Raw genomic sequence first — 19584 nt, forward strand, 5'->3', positions numbered from 1 at the left:
TCCAAAACAAACTTTTTATTAGGAGGGTTAGGGTTAGGGTTAGAGTTTAGGGTTAGGGTTAGGGTTAGGGTTTAGGGTTATGGATAGGGTTAGGGTTAGGGTTAGGGTTAGGGTTTATGGGTTAGGGTTAGGGTTAGGGATGAATTGGACAAAAATCATCCAAAACAAACTTTTTATTAGTAGGGTTAGGGTTAGGGTTAGGGTTAGGGTTTATGGGTTAGGGTTAGGGTTAGAGTTTAGGGTTAGGGTTAGGGTTAGGGTTTAGGGTTATGGATAGGGTTAGGGTTAGGGTTAGGGTTTAGGGTTAGGGTTAGGGTTAGGGTTAGAGTTTAGGGTTAGGGTCAGGGTTAGGGTTTAGGGTTATGGATAGGGTTAGGGTTAGGGTTAGGGTTTATGGGTTAGGGTTAGGGTTAGGGATGAATTGGACAAAAATCATCCAAAACAAACTTTTTATTAGTAGGGTTAGGGTTAGGGTTAGGGTTAGAGTTTAGGGTTAGGGTTAGGGTTAGGGTTAGGGTTTAGGGTTATGGATAGGGTTAGGGTTAGGGTTAGGGTTTATGGGTTAGGGTTAGGGTTAGAGTTTAGGGTTAGGGTTAGGGTTAGGGTTTAGGGTTATGGAAAGGGTTAGGGTTAGGGTTAGGGTTTAGGGTTATGAATAGGGTTAGGGTTAGGGTTAGGGTTTATGGGTTAGGGTTAGGGTTAGGGATGAATTGGACAAAAATCATCCAAAACAAACTTTTTATTAGCAGGGTTAGGGTTAGGTTTAGGGTTAGAGTTTAGGGTTAGGGTTAGGGTTAGGGTTTAGGGTTATGGATAGGGTTAGGGTTAGGGTTAGGGTTTATGGGTTAGGGTTAGGGTTAGAGTTTAGGGTTAGGGTTAGGGTTAGGGTTTAGGGTTATGGATAGGGTTAGGGTTAGGGTTAGGGTTTATGGGTTAGGGTTAGGGTTAGGGATGAATTGGACAAAAATCATCCAAAACAAACTTTTTATTAGTAGGGTTAGGGTTAGGGTTAGGGTTAGAGTTTAGGGTTAGGGTTAGGGTTAGGGTTTACGGTTATGGATAGGGTTAGGGTTAGGGTTAGGGTTTATGGGTTAGGGTTAGGGTTAGAGTTTAGGGTTAGGGTTAGGGTTTAGGGTTATGGATAGGGTTAGGGTTAGGGTTAGGGTTAGGGTTTATGGGTTAGGGTTAGGGTTAGGGTTAGGGGTTAGGGTTAGGGTTAGAGTTTAGGGTTAGGGTTAGGGTTAGGGTTAGGGTTTAGGGTTATGGATAGGGTTAGGGTTAGGGTTAGGGTTTATGGGTTAGGGTTAGGGTTAGGGATGAATTGGACAAAAATCATCCAAAACAAACTTTTTATTAGTGTCGACTGTTTGAGTGGTGAGCAGTGAGTCTTTCCTCCCTAGGACAGTTGCATAGAGTTGTAACTATACGCAGGAGGAAGCTGCCATCTTTACCACACCACAGCCTGTTGTGCTTCTGGCTGAAGCCTTATTCACCACACCAAGGCCAGTATTTCCTTTGAGGCAAGCTTTGCCACAATCATTGCCTGTGCTGCTGACTTAGGGTTAGGGTTAGGGTTAGAGTTTAGGGTTATGAATAGGGTTAGGGTTAGGGTGAGGGTTTAGGGTTATGGATAGGGTTAGGGTTAGGGTTTAGGGTTAGGGTTAGGGTTTAGGGTTAGGGTTAGGGTTAGAGTTTAGGGTTAGGGTTAGGGTTAGGGTTAGGGTTTAGGGTTATGGATAGGGTTAGGGTTAGGGTTAGGGTTCGGGTTTATGGGTTAGGGTTAGGGTTAGGGATGAATTGGACAAAAATCATCCAAAACAAACTTTTTATTAGTAGGGTTAGGGTTAGGGTTAGGGTTAGAGTTTAGGGTTAGGGCTAGGGTTAGGGTTAGGGTTTAGGGTTATGGATAGGGTTAGGGTTAGGGTTAGGGTTTATGGGTTAGGGTTAGGGTTAGAGTTTAGGGTTAGGGTTAGGGTTAGGGTTTAGGGTTATGGATAGGGTTAGGGTTAGGGTTAGGGTTAGGGTTTATGGGTTAGGGTTAGGGTTAGGGATGAATTGGACAAAAATCATCCAAAACAAACTTTTTATTAGTGTCGACTGTTTGAGTGGTGAGCAGTGAGTCTTTCCTCCCTAGGACAGTTGCATAGAGTTGTAACTATACGCAGGAGGAAGCTGCCATCTTTACCACACCACAGCCTGTTGTGCTTCTGGCTGAAGCCTTATTCACCACACCAAGGCCAGTATTTCCTTTGAGGCAAGCTTTGCCACAATCATTGCCTGTGCTGCTGACTTAGGGTTAGGGTTAGGGTTAGAGTTTAGGGTTATGAATAGGGTTAGGGTTAGGGTGAGGGTTAGGGTTAGGGTTAGGGTTAGGGTTTAGGGTTATGGATAGGGTTAGGGTTAGGGTTAGGGTTAGGGTTTATGGGTTAGGGTTAGGGTTAGGGATGAATTGGACAAAAATCATCCAAAACAAACTTTTTATTAGTAGGGTTAGGGTTAGGGTTAGGGTTAGAGTTTAGGGTTAGGGTTAGGGTTAGGGTTTAGGGTTATGGATAGGGTTAGGGTTAGGGTTAGGGTTTATGGGTTAGGGTTAGGGTTAGAGTTTAGGGTTAGGGTTAGGGTTAGGGTTTAGGGTTATGGATAGGGTTAGGGTTAGGGTTAGGGTTAGGGTTTATGGGTTAGGGTTAGGGTTAGGGATGAATTGGACAAAAATCATCCAAAACAAACTTTTTATTAGTGTCGACTGTTTGAGTGGTGAGCAGTGAGTCTTTCCTCCCTAGGACAGTTGCATAGAGTTGTAACTATACGCAGGAGGAAGCTGCCATCTTTACCACACCACAGCCTGTTGTGCTTCTGGCTGAAGCCTTATTCACCACACCAAGGCCAGTATTTCCTGTGAGGCAAGCTTTGCCACAATCATTGCCTGTGCTGCTGACTTAGGGTTAGGGTTAGGGTTAGAGTTTAGGGTTATGAATAGGGTTAGGGTTAGGGTTAGGGTTTAGGGTTATGGATAGGGTTAGGGTTAGGGTTAGGGTTAGGGTTTAGGGTTAGGGTTAGGGTTAGGGTTAGAGTTTAGGGTTAGGGTTAGGGTTAGGGTTTAGGGTTATGGATAGGGTTAGGGTTAGGGTTAGGGTTTATGGGTTAGGGTTAGGGTTAGGGATGAATATGACAAAAATCATCCAAAACAAACTTTTTATTAGTAGGGTTAGGGTTAGGGTTAGGGTTAGAGTTTAGGGTTAGGGTTAGGGTTAGGGTTAGGGTTTAGGGTTATGGATAGGGTTAGGGTTAGGGTTAGGGTTTATGGGTTAGGGTTAGGGTTAGAGTTTAGGGTTAGGGTTAGGGTTAGGGTTAGGGTTTAGGGTTATGGATAGGGTTAGGGTTAGGGTTAGGGTTAGGGTTTATGGGTTAGGGTTAGGGTTAGGGATGAATTGGACAAAAATCATCCAAAACAAACTTTTTATTAGTGTCGACTGTTTGAGTGGTGAGCAGTGAGTCTTTCCTCCCTAGGACAGTTGCATAGAGTTGTAACTATACGCAGGAGGAAGCTGCCATCTTTACCACACCACAGCCTGTTGTGCTTCTGGCTGAAGCCTTATTCACCACACCAAGGCCAGTATTTCCTGTGAGGCAAGCTTTGCCACAATCATTGCCTGTGCTGCTGACTTAGGGTTAGGGTTAGGGTTAGAGTTTAGTGTTATGAATAGGGTTAGGGTTAGGGTGAGGGTTAGGGTTAGGGTTAGGGTTAGGGTTAGGGTTTATGGTTATGGATAGGGTTAGGGTTAGGGTTAGGGTTTATGGGTTAGGGTTAGGGTTAGGGATGAATTGGACAAAAATCATCCAAAACAAACTTTTTATTAGTAGGGTTAGGGTTAGGGTTAGGGTTAGAGTTTAGGGTTAGGGTTAGGGTTAGGGTTAGGGTTTAGGGTTATGGATAGGGTTAGGGTTAGGGTTAGGGTTTATGGGTTAGGGTTAGGGTTAGAGTTTAGGGTTAGGGTTAGGGTTAGGGTTAGGGTTTAGGGTTATGGATAGGGTTAGGGTTAGGGTTAGGGTTAGGGTTTATGGGTTAGGGTTAGGGTTAGGGATGAATTGGACAAAAATCATCCAAAACAAACTTTTTATTAGTGTCGACTGTTTGAGTGGTGAGCAGTGAGTCTTTCCTCCCTAGGACAGTTGCATAGAGTTGTAACTATACGCAGGAGGAAGCTGCCATCTTTACCACACCACAGCCTGTTGTGCTTCTGGCTGAAGCCTTATTCACCACACCAAGGCCAGTATTTCCTGTGAGGCAAGCTTTGCCACAATCATTGCCTGTGCTGCTGACTTAGGGTTAGGGTTAGGGTTAGAGTTTAGGGTTATGAATAGGGTTAGGGTTAGGGTTAGGGTTTAGGGTTATGGATAGGGTTAGGGTTAGGGTTAGGGTTAGGGTTTAGGGTTAGGGTTAGGGTTAGGGTTAGAGTTTAGGGTTAGGGTTAGGGTTAGGGTTTAGGGTTATGGATAGGGTTAGGGTTAGGGTTAGGGTTTATGGGTTAGGGTTAGGGTTAGGGATGAATATGACAAAAATCATCCAAAACAAACTTTTTATTAGTAGGGTTAGGGTTAGGGTTAGGGTTAGAGTTTAGGGTTAGGGTTAGGGTTAGGGTTTAGGGTTATGGATAGGGTTAGGGTTAGGGTTAGGGTTTATGGGTTAGGGTTAGGGTTAGAGTTTAGGGTTAGGGTTAGGGTTAGGGTTAGGGTTTAGGGTTATGGATAGGGTTAGGGTTAGGGTTAGGGTTAGGGTTTATGGGTTAGGGTTAGGGTTAGGGATGAATTGGACAAAAATCATCCAAAACAAACTTTTTATTAGTGTCGACTGTTTGAGTGGTGAGCAGTGAGTCTTTCCTCCCTAGGACAGTTGCATAGAGTTGTAACTATACGCAGGAGGAAGCTGCCATCTTTACCACACCACAGCCTGTTGTGCTTCTGGCTGAAGCCTTATTCACCACACCAAGGCCAGTATTTCCTGTGAGGCAAGCTTTGCCACAATCATTGCCTGTGCTGCTGACTTAGGGTTAGGGTTAGGGTTAGAGTTTAGTGTTATGAATAGGGTTAGGGTTAGGGTTAGGGTTTAGGGTTATGGATAGGGTTAGGGTTAGGGTTAGGGTTTAGGGTTAGGGTTAGGGTTAGGGTTAGAGTTTAGGGTTAGGGTTAGGGTTTAGGGTTATGGATAGGGTTAGGGTTAGGGTTAGGGTTTATGGGTTAGGGTTAGGGTTAGGGATGAATATGACAAAAATCATCCAAAACAAACTTTTTATTAGTAGGATTAGGGTTAGGGTTAGGGTTAGAGTTTAGGGTTAGGGTTAGGGTTAGGGTTTAGGGTTATGGATAGGGTTAGGGTTAGGGTTAGGGTTTATGGGTTAGGGTTAGGGTTAGAGTTTAGGGTTAGGGTTAGGGTTAGGGTTAGGGTTTAGGGTTATGGATAGGGTTAGGGTTAGGGTTAGGGTTAGGGTTTATGGGTTAGGGTTAGGGTTAGGGATGAATTGGACAAAAATCATCCAAAACAAACTTTTTATTAGTGTCGACTGTTTGAGTGGTGAGCAGTGAGTCTTTCCTCCCTAGGACAGTTGCATAGAGTTGTAACTATACGCAGGAGGAAGCTGCCATCTTTACCACACCACAGCCTGTTGTGCTTCTGGCTGAAGCCTTATTCACCACACCAAGGCCAGTATTTCCTTTGAGGCAAGCTTTGCCACAATCATTGCCTGTGCTGCTGACTTAGGGTTAGGGTTAGGGTTAGAGTTTAGGGTTATGAATAGGGTTAGGGTTAGGGTGAGGGTTTAGGGTTATGGATAGGGTTAGGGTTAGGGTTTAGGGTTAGGGTTAGGGTTAGAGTTTAGGGTTAGGGTTAGGGTTAGGGTTTAGGGTTATGGATAGGGTTAGGGTTAGGGTTAGGGTTTATGGGTTAGGGTTAGGGTTAGGGATGAATTGGACAAAAATCATCCAAAACAAACTTTTTATTAGTAGGGTTAGGGTTAGGGTTAGGGTTAGAGTTTAGGGTTAGGGTTAGGGTTAGGGTTTAGGGTTATGGATAGGGTTAGGGTTAGGGTTAGGGTTTATGGGTTAGGGTTAGGGTTAGAGTTTAGGGTTAGGGTTAGGGTTAGGGTTAGGGTTTAGGGTTATGGATAGGGTTAGGGTTAGGGTTAGGGTTAGGGTTTATGGGTTAGGGTTAGGGTTAGGGATGAATTGGACAAAAATCATCCAAAACAAACTTTTTATTAGTGTCGACTGTTTGAGTGGTGAGCAGTGAGTCTTTCCTCCCTAGGACAGTTGCATAGAGTTGTAACTATACGCAGGAGGAAGCTGCCATCTTTACCACACCACAGCCTGTTGTGCTTCTGGCTGAAGCCTTATTCACCACACCAAGGCCAGTATTTCCTGTGAGGTAAGCTTTGCCACAATCATTGCCTGTGCTGCTGACTTAGGGTTAGGGTTAGGGTTAGAGTTTAGGGTTATGAATAGGGTTAGGGTTAGGGTTAGGGTTTAGGGTTATGGATAGGGTTAGGGTTAGGGTTAGGGTTTAGGGTTAGGGTTAGGGTTAGAATTTAGGGTTAGGGTTAGGGTTAGGGTTTAGGGTTATGGATAGGGTTAGGGTTAGGGTTAGGGTTAGGGTTTATGGGTTAGGGTTAGGGTTAGGGATGAATTGGACAAAAATCATCCAAAACAAACTTTTTATTAGTGTCGACTGTTTGAGTGGTGAGCAGTGAGTCTTTCCTCCCTAGGACAGTTGCATAGAGTTGTAACTATACGCAGGAGGAAGCTGCCATCTTTACCACACCACAGCCTGTTGTGCTTCTGGCTGAAGCCTTATTCACCACACCAAGGCCAGTATTTCCTTTGAGGCAAGCTTTGCCACAATCATTGCCTGTGCTGCTGACTTAGGGTTAGGGTTAGGGTTAGAGTTTAGGGTTATGAATAGGGTTAGGGTTAGGGTGAGGGTTTAGGGTTATGGATAGGGTTAGGGTTAGGGTTTAGGGTTAGGGTTAGGGTTAGAGTTTAGGGTTAGGGTTAGGGTTAGGGTTTAGGGTTATGGATAGGGTTAGGGTTAGGGTTAGGGTTAGGGTTTATGGGTTAGGGTTAGGGTTAGGGATGAATTGGACAAAAATCATCCAAAACAAACTTTTTATTAGTAGGGTTAGGGTTAGGGTTAGGGTTAGAGTTTAGGGTTAGGGTTAGGGTTAGGGTTAGGGTTTAGGGTTATGGATAGGGTTAGGGTTAGGGTTAGGGTTTATGGGTTAGGGTTAGGGTTAGAGTTTAGGGTTAGGGTTAGGGTTAGGGTTAGGGTTTAGGGTTATGGATAGGGTTAGGGTTAGGGTTAGGGTTAGGGTTTATGGGTTAGGGTTAGGGTTAGGGATGAATTGGACAAAAATCATCCAAAACAAACTTTTTATTAGTGTCGACTGTTTGAGTGGTGAGCAGTGAGTCTTTCCTCCCTAGGACAGTTGCATAGAGTTGTAACTATACGCAGGAGGAAGCTGCCATCTTTACCACACCACAGCCTGTTGTGCTTCTGGCTGAAGCCTTATTCACCACACCAAGGCCAGTATTTCCTGTGAGGTAAGCTTTGCCACAATCATTGCCTGTGCTGCTGACTTAGGGTTAGGGTTAGGGTTAGAGTTTAGGGTTATGAATAGGGTTAGGGTTAGGGTTAGGGTTTAGGGTTATGGATAGGGTTAGGGTTAGGGTTAGGGTTTAGGGTTAGGGTTAGGGTTAGAATTTAGGGTTAGGGTTAGGGTTAGGGTTAGGGTTAGGGTTTATGGGTTAGGGTTAGGGTTAGGGTTTATGGGTTAGGGTTAGGGTTAGGGATGAATTGGACAAAAATCATCCAAAACAAACTTTTTATTAGTGTCGACTGTTTGAGTGGTGAGCAGTGAGTCTTTCCTCCCTAGGACAGTTGCATAGAGTTGTAACTATACGCAGGAGGAAGCTGCCATCTTTACCACACCACAGCCTGTTGTGCTTCTGGCTGAAGCCTTATTCACCACACCAAGGCCAGTATTTCCTGTGAGGTAAGCTTTGCCACAATCATTGCCTGTGCTGCTGACTTAGGGTTAGGGTTAGGGTTAGAGTTTAGGGTTATGAATAGGGTTAGGGTTAGGGTTAGGGTTTAGGGTTATGGATAGGGTTAGGGTTAGGGTTTAGGGTTAGGGTTAGGGTTAGAATTTAGGGTTAGGGTTAGGGTTAGGGTTTAGGGTTATGGATAGGGTTAGGGTTAGGGTTAGGGTTAGGGTTTATGGGTTAGGGTTAGGGTTAGGGATGAATTGGACAAAAATCATCCAAAACAAACTTTTTATTAGTAGGGTTAGGGTTATGGTTAGGGTTAGAGTTTAGGGTTAGGGTTAGGGTTAGGGTTTAGGGTTATGGATAGGGTTAGGGTTAGGGTTTATGGGTTAGGGTTAGGGTTAGAGTTTAGGGTTAGGGTTAGGGTTAGGGTTTAGGGTTATGGATAGGGTTAGGGTTAGGGTTAGGGTTAGGGTTAGGGATGAATTGGACAAAAATCATCCAAAACAAACTTTTTATTAGTGTCGACTGTTTGAGTGGTGAGCAGTGAGTCTTTCCTCCCTAGGACAGTTGCATAGAGTTGTAACTATACGCAGGAGGAAGCTGCCATCTTTACCACACCACAGCCTGTTGTGCTTCTGGCTGAAGCCTTATTCACCACACCAAGGCCAGTATTTCCTTTGAGGCAAGCTTTGCCACAATCATTGCCTGTGCTGCTGACTTAGGGTTAGGGTTAGGGTGAGGGTTTAGGGTTATGGATAGGGTTAGGGTTAGGGTTTAGGGTTAGGGTTAGGGTTAGAGTTTAGGGTTAGGGTTAGGGTTAGGGTTTAGGGTTATGGATCGGGTTAGGGTTAGGGTTAGGGTTAGGGTTTATGGGTTAGGGTTAGGGTTAGGGATGAATTGGACAAAAATCATCCAAAACAAACTTTTTATTAGTAGGGTTAGGGTTAGGGTTAGGGTTAGAGTTTAGGGTTAGGGTTAGGGTTAGGGTTTAGGGTTATGGATAGGGTTAGGGTTAGGGTTAGGGTTTATGGGTTAGGGTTAGGGTTAGGGATGAATTGGACAAAAATCATCCAAAACAAACTTTTTATTAGTGTCGACTGTTTGAGTGGTGAGCAGTGAGTCTTTCCTCCCTAGGACAGTTGCATAGAGTTGTAACTATACGCAGGAGGAAGCTGCCATCTTTACCACACCACAGCCTGTTGTGCTTCTGGCTGAAGCCTTATTCACCACACCAAGGCCAGTATTTCCTGTGAGGCAAGCTTTGCCACAATCATTGCCTGTGCTGCTGACTTAGGGTTAGGGTTAGGGTTAGAGTTTAGGGTTATGAATAGGGTTAGGGTTAGGGTTAGGGTTTAGGGTTATGGATAGGGTTAGGGTTAGGGTTAGGGTTAGGGTTTAGGGTTAGGGTTAGGGTTAGGGTTAGAGTTTAGGGTTAGGGTTAGGGTTAGGGTTTAGGGTTATGGATAGGGTTAGGGTTAGGGTTAGGGTTTATGGGTTAGGGTTAGGGTTAGGGATGAATATGACAAAAATCATCCAAAACAAACTTTTTATTAGTAGGGTTAGGGTTAGGGTTAGGGTTAGGGTTAGAGTTTAGGGTTAGGGTTAGGGTTAGGGTTTAGGGTTATGGATAGGGTTAGGGTTAGGGTTAGGGTTTATGGGTTAGGGTTAGGGTTAGAGTTTAGGGTTAGGGTTAGGGTTAGGGTTAGGGTTTAGGGTTATGGATAGGGTTAGGGTTAGGGTTAGGGTTAGGGTTTATGGGTTAGGGTTAGGGTTAGGGATGAATTGGACAAAAATCATCCAAAACAAACTTTTTATTAGTGTCGACTGTTTGAGTGGTGAGCAGTGAGTCTTTCCTCCCTAGGACAGTTGCATAGAGTTGTAACTATACGCAGGAGGAAGCTGCCATCTTTACCACACCACAGCCTGTTGTGCTTCTGGCTGAAGCCTTATTCACCACACCAAGGCCAGTATTTCCTGTGAGGCAAGCTTTGCCACAATCATTGCCTGTGCTGCTGACTTAGGGTTAGGGTTAGGGTTAGAGTTTAGTGTTATGAATAGGGTTAGGGTTAGGGTTAGGGTTTAGGGTTATGGATAGGGTTAGGGTTAGGGTTAGGGTTTAGGGTTAGGGTTAGGGTTAGGGTTAGAGTTTAGGGTTAGGGTTAGGGTTTAGGGTTATGGATAGGGTTAGGGTTAGGGTTAGGGTTTATGGGTTAGGGTTAGGGTTAGGGTTAGGGTTTATGGGTTAGGGTTAGGGTTAGAGTTTAGGGTTAGGGTTAGGGTTAGGGTTAGGGTTTAGGGTTATGGATAGGGTTAGGGTTAGGGTTAGGGTTAGGGTTTATGGGTTAGGGTTAGGGTTAGGGATGAATTGGACAAAAATCATCCAAAACAAACTTTTTATTAGTGTCGACTGTTTGAGTGGTGAGCAGTGAGTCTTTCCTCCCTAGGACAGTTGCATAGAGTTGTAACTATACGCAGGAGGAAGCTGCCATCTTTACCACACCACAGCCTGTTGTGCTTCTGGCTGAAGCCTTATTCACCACACCAAGGCCAGTATTTCCTGTGAGGTAAGCTTTGCCACAATCATTGCCTGTGCTGCTGACTTAGGGTTAGGGTTAGGGTTAGAGTTTAGGGTTATGAATAGGGTTAGGGTTAGGGTTAGGGTTTAGGGTTATGGATAGGGTTAGGGTTAGGGTTAGGGTTTAGGGTTAGGGTTAGGGTTAGAATTTAGGGTTAGGGTTAGGGTTAGGGTTAGGGTTAGGGTTTATGGGTTAGGGTTAGGGTTAGGGTTTATGGGTTAGGGTTAGGGTTAGGGATGAATTGGACAAAAATCATCCAAAACAAACTTTTTATTAGTGTCGACTGTTTGAGTGGTGAGCAGTGAGTCTTTCCTCCCTAGGACAGTTGCATAGAGTTGTAACTATACGCAGGAGGAAGCTGCCATCTTTACCACACCACAGCCTGTTGTGCTTCTGGCTGAAGCCTTATTCACCACACCAAGGCCAGTATTTCCTGTGAGGTAAGCTTTGCCACAATCATTGCCTGTGCTGCTGACTTAGGGTTAGGGTTAGGGTTAGAGTTTAGGGTTATGAATAGGGTTAGGGTTAGGGTTAGGGTTTAGGGTTATGGATAGGGTTAGGGTTAGGGTTTAGGGTTAGGGTTAGGGTTAGAATTTAGGGTTAGGGTTAGGGTTAGGGTTTAGGGTTATGGATAGGGTTAGGGTTAGGGTTAGGGTTAGGGTTTATGGGTTAGGGTTAGGGTTAGGGATGAATTGGACAAAAATCATCCAAAACAAACTTTTTATTAGTAGGGTTAGGGTTATGGTTAGGGTTAGAGTTTAGGGTTAGGGTTAGGGTTAGGGTTTAGGGTTATGGATAGGGTTAGGGTTAGGGTTTATGGGTTAGGGTTAGGGTTAGAGTTTAGGGTTAGGGTTAGGGTTAGGGTTTAGGGTTATGGATAGGGTTAGGGTTAGGGTTAGGGTTAGGGTTAGGGATGAATTGGACAAAAATCATCCAAAACAAACTTTTTATTAGTGTCGACTGTTTGAGTGGTGAGCAGTGAGTCTTTCCTCCCTAGGACAGTTGCATAGAGTTGTAACTATACGCAGGAGGAAGCTGCCATCTTTACCACACCACAGCCTGTTGTGCTTCTGGCTGAAGCCTTATTCACCACACCAAGGCCAGTATTTCCTTTGAGGCAAGCTTTGCCACAATCATTGCCTGTGCTGCTGACTTAGGGTTAGGGTTAGGGTGAGGGTTTAGGGTTATGGATAGGGTTAGGGTTAGGGTTTAGGGTTAGGGTTAGGGTTAGAGTTTAGGGTTAGGGTTAGGGTTAGGGTTTAGGGTTATGGATCGGGTTAGGGTTAGGGTTAGGGTTAGGGTTTATGGGTTAGGGTTAGGGTTAGGGATGAATTGGACAAAAATCATCCAAAACAAACTTTTTATTAGTAGGGTTAGGGTTAGGGTTAGGGTTAGAGTTTAGGGTTAGGGTTAGGGTTAGGGTTTAGGGTTATGGATAGGGTTAGGGTTAGGGTTAGGGTTTATGGGTTAGGGTTAGGGTTAGGGATGAATTGGACAAAAATCATCCAAAACAAACTTTTTATTAGTGTCGACTGTTTGAGTGGTGAGCAGTGAGTCTTTCCTCCCTAGGACAGTTGCATAGAGTTGTAACTATACGCAGGAGGAAGCTGCCATCTTTACCACACCACAGCCTGTTGTGCTTCTGGCTGAAGCCTTATTCACCACACCAAGGCCAGTATTTCCTGTGAGGCAAGCTTTGCCACAATCATTGCCTGTGCTGCTGACTTAGGGTTAGGGTTAGGGTTAGAGTTTAGGGTTATGAATAGGGTTAGGGTTAGGGTTAGGGTTTAGGGTTATGGATAGGGTTAGGGTTAGGGTTAGGGTTAGGGTTTAGGGTTAGGGTTAGGGTTAGGGTTAGAGTTTAGGGTTAGGGTTAGGGTTAGGGTTTAGGGTTATGGATAGGGTTAGGGTTAGGGTTAGGGTTTATGGGTTAGGGTTAGGGTTAGGGATGAATATGACAAAAATCATCCAAAACAAACTTTTTATTAGTAGGGTTAGGGTTAGGGTTAGGGTTAGGGTTAGAGTTTAGGGTTAGGGTTAGGGTTAGGGTTTAGGGTTATGGATAGGGTTAGGGTTAGGGTTAGGGTTTATGGGTTAGGGTTAGGGTTAGAGTTTAGGGTTAGGGTTAGGGTTAGGGTTAGGGTTTAGGGTTATGGATAGGGTTAGGGTTAGGGTTAGGGTTAGGGTTTATGGGTTAGGGTTAGGGTTAGGGATGAATTGGACAAAAATCATCCAAAACAAACTTTTTATTAGTGTCGACTGTTTGAGTGGTGAGCAGTGAGTCTTTCCTCCCTAGGACAGTTGCATAGAGTTGTAACTATACGCAGGAGGAAGCTGCCATCTTTACCACACCACAGCCTGTTGTGCTTCTGGCTGAAGCCTTATTCACCACACCAAGGCCAGTATTTCCTGTGAGGCAAGCTTTGCCACAATCATTGCCTGTGCTGCTGACTTAGGGTTAGGGTTAGGGTTAGAGTTTAGTGTTATGAATAGGGTTAGGGTTAGGGTTAGGGTTTAGGGTTATGGATAGGGTTAGGGTTAGGGTTAGGGTTTAGGGTTAGGGTTAGGGTTAGGGTTAGAGTTTAGGGTTAGGGTTAGGGTTTAGGGTTATGGATAGGGTTAGGGTTAGGGTTAGGGTTTATGGGTTAGGGTTAGGGTTAGGGATGAATATGACAAAAATCATCCAAAACAAACTTTTTATTAGTAGGATTAGGGTTAGGGTTAGGGTTAGAGTTTAGGGTTAGGGTTAGGGTTAGGGTTTAGGGTTATGGATAGGGTTAGGGTTAGGGTTAGGGTTTATGGGTTAGGGTTAGGGTTAGAGTTTAGGGTTAGGGTTAGGGTTAGGGTTAGGGTTTAGGGTTATGGATAGGGTTAGGGTTAGGGTTAGGGTTAGGGTTTATGGGTTAGGGTTAGGGTTAGGGATGAATTGGACAAAAATCATCCAAAACAAACTTTTTATTAGTGTCGACTGTTTGAGTGGTGAGCAGTGAGTCTTTCCTCCCTAGGACAGTTGCATAGAGTTGTAACTATACGCATGAGGAAGCTGCCATCTTTACCACACCACAGCCTGTTGTGCTTCTGGCTGAAGCCTTATTCACCACACCAAGGCCAGTATTTCCTTTGAGGCAAGCTTTGCCACAATCATTGCCTGTGCTGCTGACTTAGGGTTAGGGTTAGGGTTAGAGTTTAGGGTTATGAATAGGGTTAGGGTTAGGGTGAGGGTTTAGGGTTATGGATAGGGTTAGGGTTAGGGTTTAGGGTTAGGGTTAGGGTTAGAGTTTAGGGTTAGGGTTAGGGTTAGGGTTTAGGGTTATGGATAGGGTTAGGGTTAGGGTTAGGGTTTATGGGTTAGGGTTAGGGTTAGGGATGAATTGGACAAAAATCATCCAAAACAAACTTTTTATTAGTAGGGTTAGGGTTAGGGTTAGGGTTAGAGTTTAGGGTTAGGGTTAGGGTTAGGGTTAGGGTTTAGGGTTATGGATAGGGTTAGGGTTAGGGTTAGGGTTTATGGGTTAGGGTTAGGGTTAGAGTTTAGGGTTAGGGTTAGGGTTAGGGTTAGGGTTTAGGGTTATGGATAGGGTTAGGGTTAGGGTTAGGGTTAGGGTTTATGGGTTAGGGTTAGGGTTAGGGATGAATTGGACAAAAATCATCCAAAACAAACTTTTTATTAGTGTCGACTGTTTGAGTGGTGAGCAGTGAGTCTTTCCTCCCTAGGACAGTTGCATAGAGTTGTAACTATACGCAGGAGGAAGCTGCCATCTTTACCACACCACAGCCTGTTGTGCTTCTGGCTGAAGCCTTATTCACCACACCAAGGCCAGTATTTCCTGTGAGGTAAGCTTTGCCACAATCATTGCCTGTGCTGCTGACTTAGGGTTAGGGTTAGGGTTAGAGTTTAGGGTTATGAATAGGGTTAGGGTTAGGGTTAGGGTTTAGGGTTATGGATAGGGTTAGGGTTAGGGTTAGGGTTTAGGGTTAGGGTTAGGGTTAGAATTTAGGGTTAGGGTTAGGGTTAGGGTTTAGGGTTATGGATAGGGTTAGGGTTAGGGTTAGGGTTAGGGTTTATGGGTTAGGGTTAGGGTTAGGGATGAATTGGACAAAAATCATCCAAAACAAACTTTTTATTAGTGTCGACTGTTTGAGTGGTGAGCAGTGAGTCTTTCCTCCCTAGGACAGTTGCATAGAGTTGTAACTATACGCAGGAGGAAGCTGCCATCTTTACCACACCACAGCCTGTTGTGCTTCTGGCTGAAGCCTTATTCACCACACCAAGGCCAGTATTTCCTTTGAGGCAAGCTTTGCCACAATCATTGCCTGTGCTGCTGACTTAGGGTTAGGGTTAGGGTTAGAGTTTAGGGTTATGAATAGGGTTAGGGTTAGGGTGAGGGTTTAGGGTTATGGATAGGGTTAGGGTTAGGGTTTAGGGTTAGGGTTAGGGTTAGAGTTTAGGGTTAGGGTTAGGGTTAGGGTTTAGGGTTATGGATAGGGTTAGGGTTAGGGTTAGGGTTAGGGTTTATGGGTTAGGGTTAGGGTTAGGGATGAATTGGACAAAAATCATCCAAAACAAACTTTTTATTAGTAGGGTTAGGGTTAGGGTTAGGGTTAGAGTTTAGGGTTAGGGTTAGGGTTAGGGTTTAGGGTTATGGATAGGGTTAGGGTTAGGGTTAGGGTTTATGGGTTAGGGTTAGGGTTAGAGTTTAGGGTTAGGGTTAGGGTTAGGGTTAGGGTTTAGGGTTATGGATAGGGTTAGGGTTAGGGTTAGGGTTAGGGTTTATGGGTTAGGGTTAGGGTTAGGGATGAATTGGACAAAAATCATCCAAAACAAACTTTTTATTAGTGTCGACTGTTTGAGTGGTGAGCAGTGAGTCTTTCCTCCCTAGGACAGTTGCATAGAGTTGTAACTATACGCAGGAGGAAGCTGCCATCTTTACCACACCACAGCCTGTTGTGCTTCTGGCTGAAGCCTTATTCACCACACCAAGGCCAGTATTTCCTGTGAGGTAAGCTTTGCCACAATCATTGCCTGTGCTGCTGACTTAGGGTTAGGGTTAGGGTTAGAGTTTAGGGTTATGAATAGGGTTAGGGTTAGGGTTAGGGTTTAGGGTTATGGATAGGGTTAGGGTTAGGGTTAGGGTTTAGGGTTAGGGTTAGGGTTAGAATTTAGGGTTAGGGTTAGGGTTAGGGTTAGGGTTAGGGTTTATGGGTTAGGGTTAGGGTTAGGGTTTATGGGTTAGGGTTAGGGTTAGGGATGAATTGGACAAAAATCATCCAAAACAAACTTTTTATTAGTGTCGACTGTTTGAGTGGTGAGCAGTGAGTCTTTCCTCCCTAGGACAGTTGCATAGAGTTGTAACTATACGCAGGAGGAAGCTGCCATCTTTACCACACCACAGCCTTTTGTGCTTCTGGCTGAAGCCTTATTCACCACACCAAGGCCAGTATTTCCTGTGAGGTAAGCTTTGCCACAATCATTGCCTGTGCTGCTGACTTAGGGTTAGGGTTAGGGTTAGAGTTTAGGGTTATGAATAGGGTTAGGGTTAGGGTTAGGGTTTAGGGTTATGGATAGGGTTAGGGTTAGGGTTTAGGGTTAGGGTTAGGGTTAGAATTTAGGGTTAGGGTTAGGGTTAGGGTTTAGGGTTATGGATAGGGTTAGGGTTAGGGTTAGGGTTAGGGTTTATGGGTTAGGGTTAGGGTTAGGGATGAATTGGACAAAAATCATCCAAAACAAACTTTTTATTAGTAGGGTTAGGGTTATGGTTAGGGTTAGAGTTTAGGGTTAGGGTTAGGGTTAGGGTTTAGGGTTATGGATAGGGTTAGGGTTAGGGTTTATGGGTTAGGGTTAGGGTTAGAGTTTAGGGTTAGGGTTAGGGTTAGGGTTTAGGGTTATGGATAGGGTTAGGGTTAGGGTTAGGGTTGGGGATGAATTGGACAAAAATCATCCAAAACAAACTTTTTATTAGTGTCGACTGTTTGAGTGGTGAGCAGTGAGTCTTTCCTCCCTAGGACAGTTGCATAGAGTTGTAACTATACGCAGGAGGAAGCTGCCATCTTTACCACACCACAGCCTGTTGTGCTTCTGGCTGAAGCCTTATTCACCACACCAAGGCCAGTATTTCCTTTGAGGCAAGCTTTGCCACAATCATTGCCTGTGCTGCTGACTTAGGGTTAGGGTTAGGGTGAGGGTTTAGGGTTATGGATAGGGTTAGGGTTAGGGTTTAGGGTTAGGGTTAGGGTTAGAGTTTAGGGTTAGGGTTAGGGTTAGGGTTTAGGGTTATGGATCGGGTTAGGGTTAGGGTTAGGGTTAGGGTTTATGGGTTAGGGTTAGGGTTAGGGATGAATTGGACAAAAATCATCCAAAACAAACTTTTTATTAGTAGGGTTAGGGTTAGGGTTAGGGTTAGAGTTTAGGGTTAGGGTTAGGGTTAGGGTTTAGGGTTATGGATAGGGTTAGGGTTAGGGTTAGGGTTTATGGGTTAGGGTTAGGGTTAGGGATGAATTGGACAAAAATCATCCAAAACAAACTTTTTATTAGTGTCGACTGTTTGAGTGGTGAGCAGTGAGTCTTTCCTCCCTAGGACAGTTGCATAGAGTTGTAACTATACGCAGGAGGAAGCTGCCATCTTTACCACACCACAGCCTGTTGTGCTTCTGGCTGAAGCCTTATTCACCACATCAAGGCCAGTATTTCCTGTGAGGCAAGCTTTGCCACAATCATTGCCTGTGCTGCTGACTTAGGGTTAGGGTTAGGGTTAGAGTTTAGGGTTATGAATAGGGTTAGGGTTAGGGTTAGGGTTTAGGGTTATGGATAGGGTTAGGGTTAGGGTTAGGGTTTAGGGTTAGGGTTAGGGTTAGAGTTTAGGTTTAGGGTTAGGGTTAGGGTTTAGGGTTATGGATAGGGTTAGGGTTAGGGTTAGGGTTTATGGGTTAGGGTTGGAGTTAGGGATGAATTGGACAAAAATCATCCAAAACAAACTTTTTATTAGTAGGGTTAGGGTTAGGGTTAGGGTTAGAGTTTAGGGTTAGGGTTAGGGTTAGGGTTTAGGGTTGTGGATAGGGTTAGGGTTAGGGTTAGGGTTTATGGGTTAGGGTTAGGGTTAGAGTTTAGGGTTAGGGTTAGGGTTTAGGGTTAGGGTTAGGGTTAGGGTTAGGGTTTAGGGTTATGAATAGGGTTAGGGTTAGGGTTAGGGTTTAGGGTTATGGATAGGTTTATGGTTAGGGTTAAGGTTTATGGTTTAGGGTAAGGGTTAGGGTTAGGGTTAGAGTTTAGGGTTAGGGTTAGGGTTAGGGTTTAGGGTTATGGATAGGGTTAGGGTTAGGGTTAGGGTTTATGGGTTAGGGTTAGGGTTAGGGATGAATGGGACAAAAATCATCCAAAACAAACTAGGGTTAGAGTTTAGGGTTAGGGTTAGGGTTAGGGTTAGGGTTTAGGGTTATGGATAGGGTTAGGGTTAGGGTTAGGGTTAGGGTTTATGGGTTAGGGTTAGGGTTAGGGATGAATTGGACAAAAATCATCCAAAACAAACTTTTTATTAGTAGGGTTAGGGTTAGGTTTAGGGTTAGAGTTTAGGGTTAGGGTTAGGGTTAGGGTTTAGGGTTATGGATAGGGTTAGGGTTAGGGTTTATGGGTTAGGGTTAGGGTTAGAGTTTAGGGTTAGGGTTAGGGTTAGGGTTAGGGTTTAGGGTTATGGATAGGGTTAGGGTTAGAGTTTAGGGTTAGGGTTAGGGTTAGGGTTTACGGTTATGGATAGGGTTAGGGTTAGGGTTAGGGTTTATGGGTTAGGGTTAGGGTTAGAGTTTAGGGTTAGGGTTAGGGTTTAGGGTTATGGTTAGGGTTAGGGTTAGGGTTAGGGTTTATGGGTTAGGGTTAGGGTTAGGGTTAGGGGTTAGGGTTAGGGTTAGAGTTTAGGGTTAGGGTTAGGGTTAGGGTTAAGGTTTAGGGTTATGGATAGGGTTAGGGTTAGGGTTAGGGTTTATGGGTTAGGGTTAGGGTTAGGGATGAATTGGACAAAAATCATCCAAAACAAACTTTTTATTAGTGTCGACTGTTTGAGTGGTGAGCAGTGAGTCTTTCCTCCCTAGGACAGTTGCATAGAGTTGTAACTATACGCAGGAGGAAGCTGCCATCTTTACCACACCACAGCCTGTTGTGCTTCTGGCTGAAGCCTTATTCACCACACCAAGGCCAGTATTTCCTGTGAGGCAAGCTTTGCCACAATCATTGCCTGTGCTGCTGACTTAGGGTTAGGGTTAGGCTTAGAGTTTAGGGTTATGAATAGGGTTAGGGTTAGGGTGAGGGTTTAGGGTTATGGATAGGGTTAGGGTTAGGGTTTAGGGTTAGGGTTAGGGTTAGAGTTTAGGGTTAGGGTTAGGGTTAGGGTTTAGGGTTATGGATAGGGTTAGGGTTAGGGTTAGGGTTAGGGTTTATGGGTTAGGGTTAGGGTTAGGGATGAATTGGACAAAAATCATCCAAAACAAACTTTTTATTAGTGTCGACTGTTTGAGTGGTGAGCAGTGAGTCTTTCCTCCCTAGGACAGTTGCATAGAGTTGTAACTATACGCAGGAGGAAGCTGCCATCTTTACCACACCACAGCCTGTTGTGCTTCTGGCTGAAGCCTTATTCACCACACCAAGGCCAGTATTTCCTGTGAGGCAAGCTTTGCCACAATCATTGCCTGTGCTGCTGACTTAGGGTTAGGGTTAGGGTTAGAGTTTAGGGTTATGAATAGGGTTAGGGTTAGGGTTAGGGTTTAGGGTTATGGATAGGGTTAGGGTTAGAGTTAGGGTTAGGGTTTAGGGTTAGGGTTAGGGTTAGGGTTAGAGTTTAGGGTTAGGGTTAGGGTTTAGGGTTATGGATAGGGTTAGGGTTAGGGTTAGGGTTTATGGGTTAGGGTTAGGGTTAGGGATGAATATGACAAAAATCATCCAAAACAAACTTTTTATTAGTAGGGTTAGGGTTATGGTTAGGGTTAG

Source organism: Neolamprologus brichardi, chromosome 2, assembly GCF_056152115.1.
Source record: "Neolamprologus brichardi isolate AB-2024 chromosome 2, ASM5615211v1, whole genome shotgun sequence".
NCBI lineage: Eukaryota > Metazoa > Chordata > Actinopteri > Cichliformes > Cichlidae > Neolamprologus > Neolamprologus brichardi.